The sequence below is a fragment of the Cibotium barometz genome, chromosome 22 (assembly GCF_041138505.1).
Source record: "Cibotium barometz isolate CiBa-2024 chromosome 22, ASM4113850v1, whole genome shotgun sequence".
NCBI lineage: Eukaryota > Viridiplantae > Streptophyta > Polypodiopsida > Cyatheales > Cibotiaceae > Cibotium > Cibotium barometz.
Genome location: NC_141067.1, coordinates 26809774 through 26826918, shown reverse-complemented (window position 1 = coordinate 26826918; position 17145 = coordinate 26809774).

Here is a 17145-nt window from a genome sequence, read left to right as displayed (position 1 = left end):
TTTTGACATTCATTTCAAATGGTGCTAACTCCTTGGTTGATTTTTGAGCTTTCACTAAACTCAAATGCTTTGAATTTTGCAATTTTAAGAATTTATAAAGTTAAAAAAGCTACTAATATCTAGAATAATATAGGTCCATAGAGCTCCTACCTATTTAGGATATTTTTAAGCTATTGTATTCTATATTTTTTAGAATTGACGAAGTAAAAGATTGCAAGTCCTTTCTCTAGAGCTCCCTCAATTTCTTTTTTCACATGCCATGGTTGACAAGACTTATTACCCTTTTAAGCTTGGTCAAAGATGAGTAAACTATTGGAATAAGGAAAGGCCATCTGGAGATTTTTCTTGTGAGGAAAAGGGGTGAGTGAAACAATAGTTGTGAGCCCTTGTCCTCAGCCTCATGCTTTACTGGGGGAGTGAGGTTACAATTCCATAAGCCACATTTTTTTTAGAGTTTGAAATTTCAAGCTTGATGTTGCTATGTGTTTCTACTCAATGATGACACATAAGTGTATGTCACTTTCTCATACATGCCAAATGAATAGTGGAGATCGATCTCTCGTCCACCAACCCCAATTATGACAAGGTCAAGCTTCTCTAAGTTGAATTCACACACACATGCACATGCACATGCACATGCACACACACGTGCATATACACACACCCCCCCCATTAGCAAAAGCACACAAAATAGTCAACACCAATCAATATCATGAAATGGAACAACTTCTATGCCACCACATTCAAACCAACATCTTGAAAATGGAAGGCATGCATGTACATTTATTTTTCTTAATGAGGTATTAATTTCTACTAAACACTTAACTTTAATGCTGATCTACCCTTAATGAGGTAGTAAATTCTGCTAGACACTTAACTTTAATAAAAAACACCAATCTACCCTTACAGTCACAAAAAACATCTACGTCAAGTGGCATCATACACAACCATACACAAAACATCTTTTAAGGCATTTTCCCTAGATTAGTGGAATGTTGGTTTTCTTATAAATGTTAAGTGAACCATCTTTGATAGAAAATAAAGAAGTCTCTCCTTTGGTGAAAAAAAACATCACATTAAGTATGCAATTTTTTTCCCATTTTTCAAAGAACTATTTCTACAATGTTTAAGCGTTTTCTAACAATGGCTCCTTTACAACTCAAGCTCACAACCTCTTGGGGAGTGGGCCCACATTTATGTGCAATGTTTCTACAAGACTTTTGTTTTTACTCCTATGATTTTAACTATCATTGGGTTTGTAAGTTTAGATTATATCTCCCACTCAAATGTTATATGCAAGTTTTAAAATGTGTTAAATTTATATCTCCCACTTAAATGCTATGCAAGTTTTTAGATGTGTTAGGTGTAAAAACCCCATCAAAAGATTTAGCTAGGTTGTGTGTTGGACTATTAGATGTTATGAGTATTAGAGAAGCTTGTACATAGTTAGTGTTTTCGCTTAAGACAACTATGATATTTATGAAAGGGGTAACACTTGGTATAATTATTAAGTGGTTAAAGTGGGCCTCACAATAAATTTATCTACAAGCCAACGAGTTTATACCTTGTATTGGTCATATTTCCTTAAGTTAAAATGAGAACATCTTTCACTTTAATGTGCCACCAAATCCACCCTTTTCATTCCTATGTCTCTTTAAAAGTTTGAAACTTGCACCAACAACACACAAGTTGATAAGTAAAATAATGTGTCAACATCAATTCATAAAGTTTAACCAAAAAAAGTTGCTAAATCATCGACAAAGTTTGCAACATCAACAAAGTAAAGAAAGATCATTGTGAGAGCATGGCTTAACCAACTCATGAAGAGACAAAGAGATTTCGATCACCAATAAAGGATAAATGAGAAGGTATTTGAGCACTTGACCTTAAGTAAGAGCTCTAGAAAAGTATTACAAGATACACATAAAAAGTACTAAACTCAAGGATATATGAGAAGGCTTCATAAAATTGAAATACTTACAACACACAAAATCAAGGATATATGAGAAGGCTTCATAAAATTGAAATACTTACAACACACAAAATCACCTTGGAGTGTGGGAAAATCATTTGTGGAGCAAGCTCTTTCCAATATAAGGGATGAATGGGAGATTTTACTTTCTAGTAAGTTTCCCTATGAGCCTTCCTCTAACAAGGCCAAACCTTTTTGGTGGCATTTCTAGGAAGTGCCACTTAGCTTTCCAAATTGTGCCATTGCTAGGAAGTGCCATTTTAGCTCTCTAAATTGTGGTTTTCATTCCTTTATGCATGGAGTCCCCCACACGCTCAAGACTTTGTACCCACACAACACTTAGCCTCAAGAAGAGCTCTAGAAAAATATCACACGTGGTACACATATTATGAGAAAATGTTGTAGTATTATGTAAACAAAGAGTTTTAGTATTATGTAAACAAAGAGTTTTAGTATTATGTAAACAAGGTACACACATTATGAGAAAATATTTTAGTAAAGTTTTTTTGTGTGTGTGTGGGCAAACCATGTCCTATGGATGCACATTCTTGCTGCCTGTTGATATTACATCGGCAACTATATATCCTCTCTCTAGAATTTACAGAGAATATCTAGCCTTTTATTGTTTTCTTACTTCTATCTAGCCTTTTATTGTTTTCTTACTTCTATCTTTTAGCCAAAATTTCAACCACTCACATCGATGGCTAGAAGTTCTCTTTAAAGGGGTTAAAAGAACTTAATTTAGGGTGCTAGGGTTTCAAGTTAGGACCTATTTTTTAGACTAGCCTCGTTGTAACCAATCAAACTAGAGCTTGGTGACAATGAGTTCATCTTTTCAGTCAACATGGGTAGGGAATTATTTTTGTCCATGAGGGGATTCGATAATGACTCTATATCATGGGCTTGCATCATGGTGATACCAAAACGAATACTTGGTATGAGGCTCTATTGCCAATTCTCTTGAGCCTTTGGACGTATTTGCAGCTCGAATTCTTGCCACGTGGCAGCTTCGTGAAACTCATTCTTTATATAATATAATATAATAGAGAGAAGCTGCAAGGGATTTTTGATGTTTTTATTTCATGAATTTTAGAAAAGAGACAAGAGATCACAAGAAAATCATGTGGTTTTTTCGCATTATATTTATATCTTGGGGGGTAGGTTGTTGAGATTGTTGAGAACAAGTAGAATTGAGCTATGGGTGAAGTTACGTGTTAAGTAAGGGCAGGTACCCCACGGAAGGGGCAGAGTCAAGGTTAGATATGATGAGGATTCATGAATGGGGACTTTTTTATTAGTTGGGAAAAGGTTCACTCTAGACCCGTCAATGCGCGCAACCACCAGCCCGACTGGTCAAAGGCTCTCTAGAAACCGCCAGCCTCTACACATCAAAACATTAACTGCTCCTCCAACCATAGACTTATCCTAACCTTAATACCATTATTATATAAATTAAGCTCCATTTATCAATGTATCATATAGCCTAAGCTCTATTATCCATGCACGCATTAATTAATTATGAGGCCTTCCGAACGTTGCAACATGGAGGCCCATCTATACCCACACCATTGTCAAACTACAATTGCTCCCAACTACCTCCTCCTCCTCCCACCACCACTTCAATTTTTTTGAGGCCCACACACACACCAGTAAAAGAAGAGCCCTCATAATTCATTCATGTTGTGGTGCATCAAAAGTCAAAAGAAAAATTTGATAAAAAGTAAGAGAGACTCGTGTGACAAGGAAGGATGGTGAAGTTGAAAGAGCCTTGGACACTTGGACACTTGGACACCTCCATAGTCTCCCACCTACTAACGACTTGTGTGACAAGGAGGGATGGTGAAGTTGAAAGAGCCTTGGACACTGATTGACCAAAATCCAACAGCCCCTTGCTACTAAGAGGTCAAAAAAGTGACTTGCCAAAGGGACTTTGCATATCAAAAGATGTGACTCACCAAGAGGCTTTGCACATCAAGCCAAAAAGTGACTCATCAACAAGGGGCTCTGCATGCCCACGACCATGCTAATAGATCCTGACTTTTAGTACTTGTCAATGCTCAAGTAGCCTGGCCCATTGCTAGGATTTGTGACACAAGCCATGGGCGAGGTAGATGCATAAAACCATTGTGTGTTCACTAGTAGTTTTGTGTTGGACTAAGAAAGATCTTTGCACATGCCGTAGATGTGTAAAACCATTGTGTGTTCACTAGTAGTTTCCATATTGGACTAAGAAAGATCTTTGCACATGCCACTTATGTTTGTTGAACTTTTTATTAGATTAGAGAAATAACTGTCTAGACTCTTTCTGCCACCATAGTTGATCAAACTTTGGCATTGTCATTTTGTTTTAGGGTGGCACGTGCAATAAAACGTCTTTTCGAAGTCTAGAATTGTGTAGTTGATTAAACTTTGGCACCATTTCAGGTTCATGAAGGCAATAGGGTAACACATGCCACAAGACCCTCCCTTGATAATGCATTTCCTCTTCATCCCTTTAAGCCATTTTCTCAAGTTGTATAACATCGTAACATGAAAATATGATACACACAACATATTTCCAACTCTTTTGTACATGCCGACACTTAATTAGTAAGTCGCTTGGCATATTGCCAAATGAAATAACTTCTTTTACATCATATGGGTTAGTGTGCACAAATGTCTAACAATGTGCCCTCTTTTGGCATTAATAAATATTTATGTGTGTAGTAGGTTTTACTTTATCCTCTTCTTTTGCTAAGCATGTATATGGCTCATGAGATGCCTTTAAATTGTGGGAATAATGCTTGTCTCCTTAAGAAATCCTCTTTGGTCACTTGAGTTGTACCTCACATCTAAAAGCATAAAAGAATTAGTTTCTTTAGCTTTTTTTTCCTCCACGCTCTTTTCTTTTGGATTTTTACCTTCTTTCTTCTCTTCCTTGGGTTGTGGTGAGTAGAAGCAAGGTTTCCTTGGAACTTGAGACTTGTAATCTACCTCACCATTCTCTTGTTTCAAAATCATTTAACCAATTCATTCCCAAGATCGATTATCACTCTTCCTTCAAAGCTGACATATCCTCATAATAGTAGTCCCTTATTTTCTAGACATTCAACTTTCAAATCATTTTCTTGTTGGCCATTGAAATGAATTTATATTGCGTTGTAACAACTAGTGCACTATATACAAGTAATTGTGCATAATGCCTCTTGAAAATTGTATAACTAAATGATTCCTTGCATATATTCTCCCATCAGCTTGTTCTTTACAAATGCTTAAATGTATCTCTATTTTGGCACATGCATACTCAGCTTGTTCTTTACAAATGCTTAAATGTACCCCTATTTTGGCACATGCATACTTTTTGATGCCACAAATCAATATTATATTTCCATGGCCTCCATGTGAGGATTTTTTTTTTGTATGAAAGTTTAAGTTTGCCCAAGGGGTAAATTTTATGTGCCTTTATATTCTTGTCATCTTCTTGAACATAGAGCATGTTCTTGAATACAAGAGCAAGGGTACCAAGTATTTGATTCTCACGTTATAACGCATCATGTCATGATAGTTTGCATGCATAGAGTCCTCTTTAGTAATCGCTTGGTAACACTATAGGACATAAAAGTGTTCTTTCATAGATTTGAAAAAAAAACATTTTTCTCATATAAAAACTTAATTTCAAAATATCCTTATAGATGCTCAATCTACATTATCCTAATATTATTGAAAAATATATGTAGCTACACCATGCTAAATAGAGATTGATATGCCGATGATAAGGCACTTTTGGAAAACTAATCATTCTCTCAAGCAATAATTCATTCATAATTTCCTTTGGAAAATTATTGACATGGGAATGAACAATCATACATCATGGTTACACCATCCTTTTTTACTCTCTTTATCTCTGTTTGCAAGGATGAAAATTTAAATCTAGATTTGTCATTAAAATCGACATGATGGAGGTGTTGATTATCTTTGGAAAAAAAATTCAAGTTTTTCAATGTGTAATGATCATGATCCAAAAAAATGAATGTAAAAGACATCTTTGATGTGTTAATAAAATTCTATGAATTTTTAAAATGATAGGACAAAAAATGTCCCAAGACACATTTATGTCCTATTACCAAACTAGTGCTAATTAGACTAAAGTGTATATATGATGCTAATATATGCTTTGGATATGAAAAGTAAAGTAGCTTTTTTTCAACAAGAAGTTGAGTGGGAGAAGAATGTCAAGATTCCTTTCCAAACCTTTAATTATGGCTCATAGAGATTCAAGAAAGTGCTAAAACTACACTTATTCAATTTGTATACCCCTGTAAAAAAATTACAAATCTTTACCTAAAAGAGGTGAAAATAAGCTTATAATTCATTTTTACTTTGTAAAATTTCTAGTACACTACATTTGTTCATCAAAGCCTATCATCATCTTCACATTAAGAATGTAAATGTATGAACTTTGTATGTAATTTTCATTCAAAGGAATATGATGACATATTTTCACTCATCAAATGAGTGATTTAATACGACAATTTTTGTTTTACATTATTGAAAAGTATCTTATTAAATATCAAATAAATCGTTGATTCTTTGGAATGACATTAGTCAAGTTTAGATTATTATTTTGACATTGGAAAACATATCAAGCCTTAACTTTACCATGTCATATAGAACAACAAGACACATGATTCTTCTTGCTTTGTAGGAGTTGCCAAATTCTTAGGTTCATCGTTTCAAAGAAAGATGGAATCTTTGACACATTTTAAAAATATGTCTTGTTCTACATCTAATTCCACAAAAAGCATGCACATTAGAAATGCAAGACTTAGACTTTACCAATGTGTTAACAGTTTTGAATAAACGTTTTAATGGAAGTAAGTCATTATTAAACACAAATACCATTTGAAATATTTAGTAAGAATGATGACGATATGTAATGAGAACTTTCAAGAGGCATGCAATAATTCAAGAAAGTGTGAAAATAAATTTATAATCTACTTTTCTTTATAAAATTTATAGGACACCACACTTGTTCATCAAAACCTATCATCATCTTCTCATTAATGTACATACTTTGTATGTAATTTTCATTCAAAGGAATATGATGACATATTATTGATTTTATTAAATGAGTGATTTTAAATTCATTATTTTTGTTATGTTATTGGAAAGCATCCTTAAAAATGTCAAATATATGGGTAGTCATTTGGAATAACAAATATTATTATTTTGAGACTAGAAAACATACGAAACATAAACTTGACCATGTCAATAGAAAAAAAGCATGGTTCTTCATGCTTTGTAGTCATGTAGTCACATAAAAAACTAGGTGTTAATCCCATTTTGGATTAACAAACATGATCCTCAATTGAGGACATTAATAATTAAGTGTCATGAAATGGCACTGTAAAAGTTGTACATTATGAGATATTGGCCACCCAAGGCCTAGTAAGTAAGTTTTGGGCGCCCAAGTGTGAATAAGGACCAAATGTATATAAGGCATTTTCTCATAATGAAAATACACAATCCCCTTTGTGCTATAGAGAGAGAGAGAGCATTCTGGCATTGTGCCTCTTTTATGCTTGTGTGTGTGAGAGAGTGTGATTGCCTTATGCTATGGTGCGAGTGACTCTACGGTGACAACGTGGAGGTGGAGCTTAACAAGTGAGCTTGGAGGCCTCAAGGAACTCAAGTTTGAAGCATTGGTAAGTGCCCTACGATAGTTGTTGTGATCTATTGCTCATCCTTTAAGGTCAATGTGTAGAGTTCTTAAGGTCAATGTGTAGAGTTTCCTCTTGGAGGTGTGGTAGCCCATAACATTTTTGGTGTCGTTGCCAGGGAAACACCACACTTGTTCATCAAAACCTATCATCATCTTCTCATTAATGTAACAACGTACATACTTTGTATGTAATTTTCATTCAAAGGAATATGATGACATATTATTGATTTTATTAAATGAGTGATTTTAAATTCATTATTTTTGTTGTGTTATTGGAAAGCATCCTTAAAAATGTCAAATATATGGTTAATCATTTGGAATAACAAATATTATTATTTTGAGACTAGAAAACATACGAAACATAAACTTGACCATGTCAATAGAAAAAAAGCATGGTTCTTCATGCTTTGTAGTCATGTAGTCACATAAAAAACTAGGTGTTAATCCCATTTTGGATTAACAAACATGATCCTCAATTGAAGACATTAATAAGTGTCATGAAACGGCACTGTAAAAGTTGTACATTATGAGATATTAAGGCCTAGTAAGTAAGTTTTGGAGCCCAAGTGCGAATAAGGGCCAAATATATATAAGGCATTTTCTCATAATGAAAATACACAATCCCCTTTGTGCTATAGAGAGAGAGAGAGAGCATTCTAGCATTGTGCCTCTTTTATGCTTGTGTGTGAGAGAGAGTGTGATTGCCTTATGCTATGGTGCGAGTGACTCTACGGTGACAGCGTGGAGGTGGAGCTTAACAAGCGAGCTTGGAGGCCTCAAGGGACTCAAGTTCGAAGCATTGGTAAGTACCCTACGATAGTTGTGATCTATTGCTCATCCTTTAAGGTCAATGTGTAGAGTTCCCTCTTGGAGGTGTGGTAGCCCATAACATTTTTGGTGCCGCTACCAGGGAAGCACCTTTGTTTCTTCCATCCTCTTGGAGTTTCAACTCCCATTGCATAGGATTCATTATTGCCCTTGCATTCCGGTAGTGCATTGTGTGGAAAATGAGTGGATAAGATGTGTGTGGTAGGAAGAAATGGTGAGAAATGGGTTGTGATGTTGTGTATGTTTGTGGTGAGAAATTGGTTGTGATGTTGTGTATGTTTGTGGTGGAGTAGTTTTAGGATAGAGCTTCACTGTTTGTTCTTGTTAATTTTGATATTTGCATCATTGAAAGCACCAATGTAAATGAGTAGGTTGGTGTTTGGTTTTTCTTCTTTTTTAAAAATTCATAAAAATTAAAAACGTAAGGAACAATTGATTGTGCCAAGAACTTGCATTCCATTCCTTAGGAGTGGCACAATCGATTTGGTATCAATTGGATAAGTATTAAGGACCCAAAATCACAACTTTTGATGCGGGAAGTTCCACGTGAAAATGCACAAAAACGTTCACGCCGTGAAACCTTTTCTACAACTTCACGCCGCGAATCGCTCACGAAATCAGTGCCGCCTTAACGTCAAAAATCACGAGATTTCCTTGCCAAAAATAGACAACCTTATCTTGACACCTCTGACACCGCGAAGTCTGCCAAAATTTTTGAGCAGGTGAGAGTTGAGCAAAGCGTTCATGACGTGAAACCTTCTGTAGTTGTTCACGGTGTAAAACCCTTCTTGGTTCACGACATGAACCCTTTTGAAATTGTTCATAGCATGAACCCTTTCTCGTCCACGATGTGAAACCTTCTCTGTAGATTCACGGGTTGGCCAAATCTGATGATTAGTTAGGGACCAAGGCCACAAGGGTCGGTAAAGGAGGAAAGCCTATATAAAAAACAGGGGTCTGACCCGAAAGGTAAAATTTTTTGAGCACGTGAAAGTGTAGAATAACGTTCACGCCATGAATAATTTCCTGCAATTTCACACCGTAAAACATTCTCTGCAGTTTCACGGCTTCTGAAGATCTGGAAAACTCATTGAAGACAATCTTACACCTGACGATAGTGCATCAAATCACCCAGGATCTTCATATCAAAGAAGTGTGGAATCATTACATTTCGCAAGCACACACTTGCGTGTTTTAAGAAACCTGACCACCGTTGAAACTAGTAGCGAAGAGTCCATGAAAGAAGGGCTGAGATACGCTGGGTTTGGGGAAGAGGAGAAACAACCCTCCCCAACCAGATCCAGTGGTATCACTGATACCGCCTTGGGATTTTTTGGTCTCCAAACCAATCATGAGACGAGGAAGCGCAATCTGCGGGCACGAGTCTGTCAACCAGTGTTGGACTCGGGCCACGACAAGAAGTGTCCATTCAAACATCAAATTCTAGGTTGTCGAATACTGACACCCCCTAAATAAGATGGGACATAGAAAGTGTGGCCACCAAGACGGGCCAAATATTCTTTCCCACCACCGAGGAAGTAGAGTTAGACCTCAAACGGAGTGAGGTGGAACGACAACTATGAGAATTGAGCTTAAGGAAATAAGAGCTCGATACTCGAAGGACGAGAGCTGAGAAAAAAGAAATGGGAAGTTTTAACCCACTCTAGTCATGACGAGGGAAGGAAATAGTTATGGGTAGAAGTGAGGCAAAAATTCCAAACTTGGAACCCATAAACAAGGAATCCAGAATGGAGGAAGGGTTTACAACCATAGAAGAGGAGGGTAACCTAGCAAGCACGACGGGTGAAGTAGAGGACCGTATGTACACCAAAAAGGATATTGAGCAGATGATCAATCACCCTACGTTCCTACAAGACATGGAACTCCTGATTCTGCAAAGATGTACGGAGGCGACTAATGGGGAGTCACTCCAAGGTACAGCGGCTGGACCATCCCATGGACCAGAAATACCTAGAAGAGCCAATACGGGAAGGGGACGAGGTCTAGGAAGGGGGGATTAAATGTGGTGCTCTATGTGTAGATTAAATCACACTACCACTGAGTGTCCATAGTTAAGAGAGCAAGGCCATTACTCTATTGTGCTCACTATGTAAAATTAGGAAATCATGACACTTCAATGTGTAGATATCCAAGATTTTAAAATGTTGCACATCTACCAGCACTTAGAGCCCCATTGGCTTTACCGGCGCCACTTGTACAGATCACCGCTAGTGCTAGACAACCCAACTCTTCCTACTTACCTATGGGGATGTTTTGGGTATAAGACGCTTCACCTTTGCCACCACCAGTTCTACCACCACAACCACCACAGGCTAAGATCAATAAAGTATTGATCGAAGAGCCATCAGAAGATGTTGACATGGTACGGGAAGTAGAACTTAGCGAGGAGTACTATGAGGAAATGAGTGAGGTTGGGCCAGAATATTATGTCCTACTATAGAATAACATGCCAGTACCTGTGTTTCAAACCATGGTACAATGGAAGGGCAAGGACATGAACTCAAATCTGAGAAGAGGACTGCTACAATACTTTGGTTGTGCGGAGGGCCGCATCGAGTCGTCGAGTGCCCAAACAAGAATATGGTTCATACACACCAACCACAAGTGGCGGCTTCGCCCAATGACATGCCATTACTCACCTATACTAAATGTGGAATTGATCATTTGATCAAGGATTGTCCATACCGCGCAAATAGCTCAACTTCTACTGCCAATCAGGCCACCATCTGGACCATTAGTGTACATCTTGGGAATATCACACCGCTCAATGTCCTATCAAGAGCTTAAACTCAATTAAGAGACAAGGGAAGGAATCGAGTGGATGCGGCTATTTCCAGAATTGGCTGCAGGAGAAGAGTGAAAAAAGTGGGTAAGCGTGATAGGAGGGTCACAATCCAAGACGGATCCGAAGAAGATACAATCGTCACACACCGGATCCGCCCAGAACATGTTTTGGAAAGAGTGACTGGGAGAGAAGCTTACAATTTCTTGGATGGATTCTCCGGTTACAATTAGGTGTCCATAACACCAGAGGACTAGCACAAGACAACTTCTTGGATGGATTCTCTGGTTACAATCAGGTGTCCATAACACCAGAGGACTAGCACAAGACAACTTTCAACACAATGTGGGGGACATTTGCATACAAGGTTATGCCGTTCGGCCTCACAAATTCCCTAGTAACCTTTCAACGGTTGATGTGCATAGCCTTCAAGGACTACTTACAAAAGTGGTTGGAGGTATTCATTGACGATCTATGTGCACCCTCTTGATGGGTAGACCATCTGGCCTGCTTGAGGAAAGTGTTCGAGTGATGTCGATTATATCGTATATCCTTTAACCCCTTCTTGAAGTGTCAGTTTTAGGTCAAGCATGGTGTGATATTGGGACACATTGTCTCAAAGAATGGTATATCCATGGACGATAGCAAGGTCAAGCTGATATTGGAGTTGCCATCGCCTACCAACTACAAGGTTGTGCAAAGATTTATGAGCCATGTGGGGTACTATCGTTGCTCCATAAATTTTTATGCAGAACCCTTGTACAAGCTCCTCATTGTCTTTGAGTGGATTGACGAATGTCAGGAAGCATATGATCGATTGAAGCAAGTGTTGGTAAGCACGCCAATTCTATGAACCCCTAATTGGGATCTCATATTTCACGTGCATATTGATGCATCAAATTTTGCTATTGGTTGCGTACTAGCCCAGCTTGGTGAGTTCAACTTGGACTATCCAATCTGCTTTGCTAGTCGTTGTCAGCTGAATGATGTAGAGGTGAATTACACCACCATAGAGAGAGAAGGATTACGCCATCAAGAAATATCAACATTAGCTCTTGGCCAACAAATTCGTATTTTTTGTGGACCATCAAGCCTTACTATACCTAGTAAATAAACCATGCACCATGCAGAGAATTACACGATTGTTACTATTATTGTTGGAATTCGACTTTACAGTCACGGTAAGGAAGGGAACACAGCATGTGTTGGCTGACCACATGTCAAGAATTCCAAATGGGGAACTAGCAATTGGTGTTGATGATGATCTCTTGGATGCTTGTTTATTCAAGTTGGACATGGTACCCGAATGGAGTGAAGAAATCTCAGAGTATCTAACTTATATTTTTCAAGAAATACCTTTGAACAAAGATAAAATGCGACGGCTTATCAAGCTGGTTGCACCTTATCAACTAATTATGGGAGAACTATATAAGCTAGGAAAAGATAAGGTGCTCAGAAGATGCATTAGAGAGGATGAGTTCGTCACCATATTGGAAGAAGCTCATTCAGGGATAGCAAGCGGGCATTTTGCTAGAGAAATCATAGCTCAAAAAGTGCTTCAAACAGGACTATGGTGGCCTACATTATTCAGAGATGCCATAGAATTCAGAGATGCCATAGAATTTGTCAAAAGATGCGAAGAATGCCAATGTTTTGCTATTCCACAGCAAAATGACAAGATGCCACACTCACCCCTATTATTCTTTTGTAAGACAACCGTTCGAGAAATGGGGGATAGATTTTGTGGGACCGATTAGTCTAGCGGCACATCCATCCCAAGCCCGATACGTGATCATGGCCCACGGACTATTTCACAAAGTGGGCAGAAGCCAGAGCGTCACAAGGAGAGTTGATGCACGAATAACTGTAAAACTTTTATATGAGAAAATCATCTCAAGGTTCGAGGTTCGGCTACCCGTTAGAATTGGTTAGTGATTGTGGCTCACATTGTATTAATGAGGTAATTGATCATTTACTTGCGGGATTCTTAGTGATCCATAAAAAATCATCACCTTATTATCCACAGGCCAATGCAGAGAGTACAAAAAATATTTTGTGTACTATCTTGACAAAAACCTTGGAAAGCGAGTTGAACAGACTGGGAACATAAGCTGACAACAGCCCTATGGGCCTATCGAACAAATAAGGACCTACTGACGGGTTACACTCCCTTCCGTGTCTAGCTTATGGTGTGGAAGTAGTTATGCCTATGGAATACCTACTCCCAAGCTTAAGGATTGTCGTACAAGAGCATCTAATGGAGAATTCATTAGCTGAAAGGATAATTGACTTAGAGAAGCTTGATGAGACCAGACTAATAGCATCACATGGACTCATGGTTGAAAAATTACATAGGAAACATTGGTTTGACAAAAGCCTTAAGAAAAAAGATCTTGAAACGGGAGACCTGGTCCCTTTTTTTTAAGTTGGAAGTGCTAGGAAAAAGAAACTTAAATACTAAGGCGGCCTGGGACCATTCCGAGTATCGAAAATCACACCTCAGGGGTCTGTTTGAATTGATACAATTAATGACATCCAAATGGAGGGTTATGTCCATGGAAGTAAATTAAAAAAATACTTTGGACCACTGACCCAAGAGATGCTCTTACAAAAACACCTCTTGAAATAACAGAAACAACTTGCAAAAGAAAAGATACAGCAAGCACAAGAAGAGGCTAATGCTAGAGAGGCCAAAGCCAAACAATTAATGCACACAAAAGACTGATACATGTCAACATGGCTTTTGTGACCCTTTTGGACGAAGAGGGAACTAAACATTGAGCCAGCACGACTCAAGGTGGGACTTACTATAGCTAAAGGTCATGCAACAAGCATTGCATTAATAGATACGGGATTAAGTCATAACTTGATCTGATATGAAACCTGGGTAGCATTAGATAAACCACACCTTGAACCCATTGATGCGCAAGCTCGTAAGCATTCACTTTTAACCACAAAAGCCGAGGGATTTTTAAATGTTAACATTTACATAAAAATAATTCCTTGGTCGGGAAGGTGTTTGTCATGCTACAACAGGTTCCATGGAAGAAGAGATGATTCTAGGAAGATCCTGGATCTGTGCTAGTAAATGCAATATCCAATGGGAAGAACAAATAGCATTACTAAGCATAGGCAAGAAGGTCATGTCCATACCCTTATGGAACTTGACAAACAGAGGGAAGTACATCATAACTGATGAACAAACAACGAGTGCAATGGCAACACCTCAGAGGACAGAATCAGCCGTTCCGCGAAGCTTACCCACACAATACCCTACATCTAAGGGTGCACAGAATTGGGTGCCCAAAAATCAACTTACAGATCAACTAAACAAGATGGAAACCAGGAATGATATAAAGGACCCAAGAAGAACCTGCAAACAATTCAAAAGTTAGATCTTGTTGACTCGAACCGATTGGTAGGACTCCAAGCACCCGAAGAAACCTCAAGGATTCCGTAAGCAATGGGTTCAAAAGGATTTACTGCAAGCACAAGGATACTATCAAGGAAATACGACAATATGGGTACCCAAACCCCACTCAATGGCCAATACCAAAAACAAATCGAATTATAAAAAAGAAAGTGGTAAGAGCATGTAACAACAACTCCTGACTCAAGCAAGAACCACACCAACCCTTGTGTGGAGAGGATAAAGAAAACTCAGCCAAATGGGTTGGGGATTGCCAAAGCAACAAAAGTACCCACTCCGGCTACAAGATTGAACAAGGAACCTAAAGGTAAAAACAAAGCAGTTCTTTAAGGAGATGCAGATAGAAGCCCTCCACAACTAGGCATAGTGACAACATTGTTCAATTGGGTGGAAGGCACAATAACAAAAACTCCCACATGGAACTAAAACGACTGCACCAACAAATGCCCAAAGGTGCCCAGGTGACCCCTTGGTTCTCATGGCAATAAAAATAATTACACAAATGGGTACGAGGTAAGCAAAGTATCATTCACTCATCATGTGCTTGTTTGACTGCTTGAGCATATATAAAGAAAACTAATAATAAGTATTCGATCTTATGCATTCCACCTGAAAGTGTAAAAATTTGTTCACGTCGTGAACCCTTTCTAACTTTTCATGCCGTGAACAAGATTTCAAGTTCCATGTGAAACTGCAGAAAAATGTTCACATCGTGAAACGATAAATTTTCACGGGCCAATCACACAATGCCACGTGGCTTTCTTCATTAAGGTAGCCGCCTTTTCCGATGGCTTTCTTCATTAAGGTAGCCGCCCTGTCCGGATGGCTGCATTATAAAATCGATTTTCTTTCTTCTTTTCGTCATTTTGCATCGTGTGTGTTTGTGAATCGCTTCAACTTGCATCTCCCGAGCTCACTTTCTCCCTACGAACTTCTCGTTTATGAATCATGACATTTTGGGAATAACCAAATTAATTGGTAGCACATGAATTTTTCCCTTCACGTATGTATGATTCAATAACTTTCACGGCCAGACCCTTTCACGGACTAACCTTTTCACAAAACCTATCCGGCCTCACCTTTTCACGGCCTCACCCTTTCATGGTGGCCAGACCCTTTCGAACTAACCTTTTCACGAAACCTATGCTTTCACGGTTAGACCCTTTTGAACTAACCTTTTCACGAAACCTATGCTTTCATGGTCAGACCCTTTCACGTCCAGACCCTTTCACGGCCTGACCTTTTCAACGGCCTGACCTTTTATGGACTAATCTTTTTCACGGACTAACCCTTTCACGGCCTGCACATTCACGTACTCACTCCTACCTTGAGAGATGAACTGACTATTAACACACTAGAGGATTGCTCCTGCACTAACGATCTCTTCAATTAAACTAACCTATTTCCCATAAAATATATTGAAAAGAAAAAGAAAAAGAAAAAGAAAAAGATATCAACCCCACTAGTCATGCGACTGATCCTATGTGCCTAATACAGATGTCAGCCTCGGAGTCCAAAGCCCATGAGAACTCAACTACAACTCAAGCCAATGGTGCTACTAGATCCCCGGCTAGCCAGAGAAGACGGGGAACACATCGATCGAAGCTGAACTTCTTGGATTCTTATGCCCAACCTTTCCATGGGACCATCATCCACAAGGAAGCTCATACAGCCCATGGAAAGGTAGCCCTCTAGTACCACAGCCCGGAATGTCTACAAATACTGGAAGAGGTTGAAGTTAAAGCAAAACTAGACAAAGTAGGTCTAAGAAAGATGGCACAGATACTCCCCCGTAGTATTGACATAGAACTCTGCGCAGAGTACCTAAAGACCTACGACAAGCGAACCAAAAGAGGGTGAATCACCAAGGCAGACGACACTACTATACAGAAGAACTCCATCACAGAGGACCTAATAAGGGAAGTTGTGCAACTTCCAGCCGCAATTAGGGTCCACCAACACATCATCAAGATGCCTCTAGAGGCCATGTTGAAGAAGAGTTCAACATGGCCTCTAGAGGCCATGTTGAAGAAGAGTTCAACATGGCCTCTAGAGGCCATGTTGAAGAAGAGTTCATACAATTCGAATGGTGCAGAATATGAGAATATCCAAGATGAGGCTACAGAGAAGGCTTGCAGGGCCATGTCTTTGATGATGCAAATAAGCCTAGTAGACAAAAACAACACAGTCAGTCTCAACAGAATTGCAAAAGTACATGAAGAGAAAGAAGAAGATTGGGCATACTATCTACACAAGTAGATGGAGAACTACCTGAAGGCCCACCAATCTAAAATATGTAACCCATACCTTCTCACACAGGTTCTCAACCATGTAGCAAAAAGACCTCTTAAGGAGCCTGAAATGGAGGAACATATGCAGTTGGCACTGCTACCAGACGAGCCCAAGTTAAT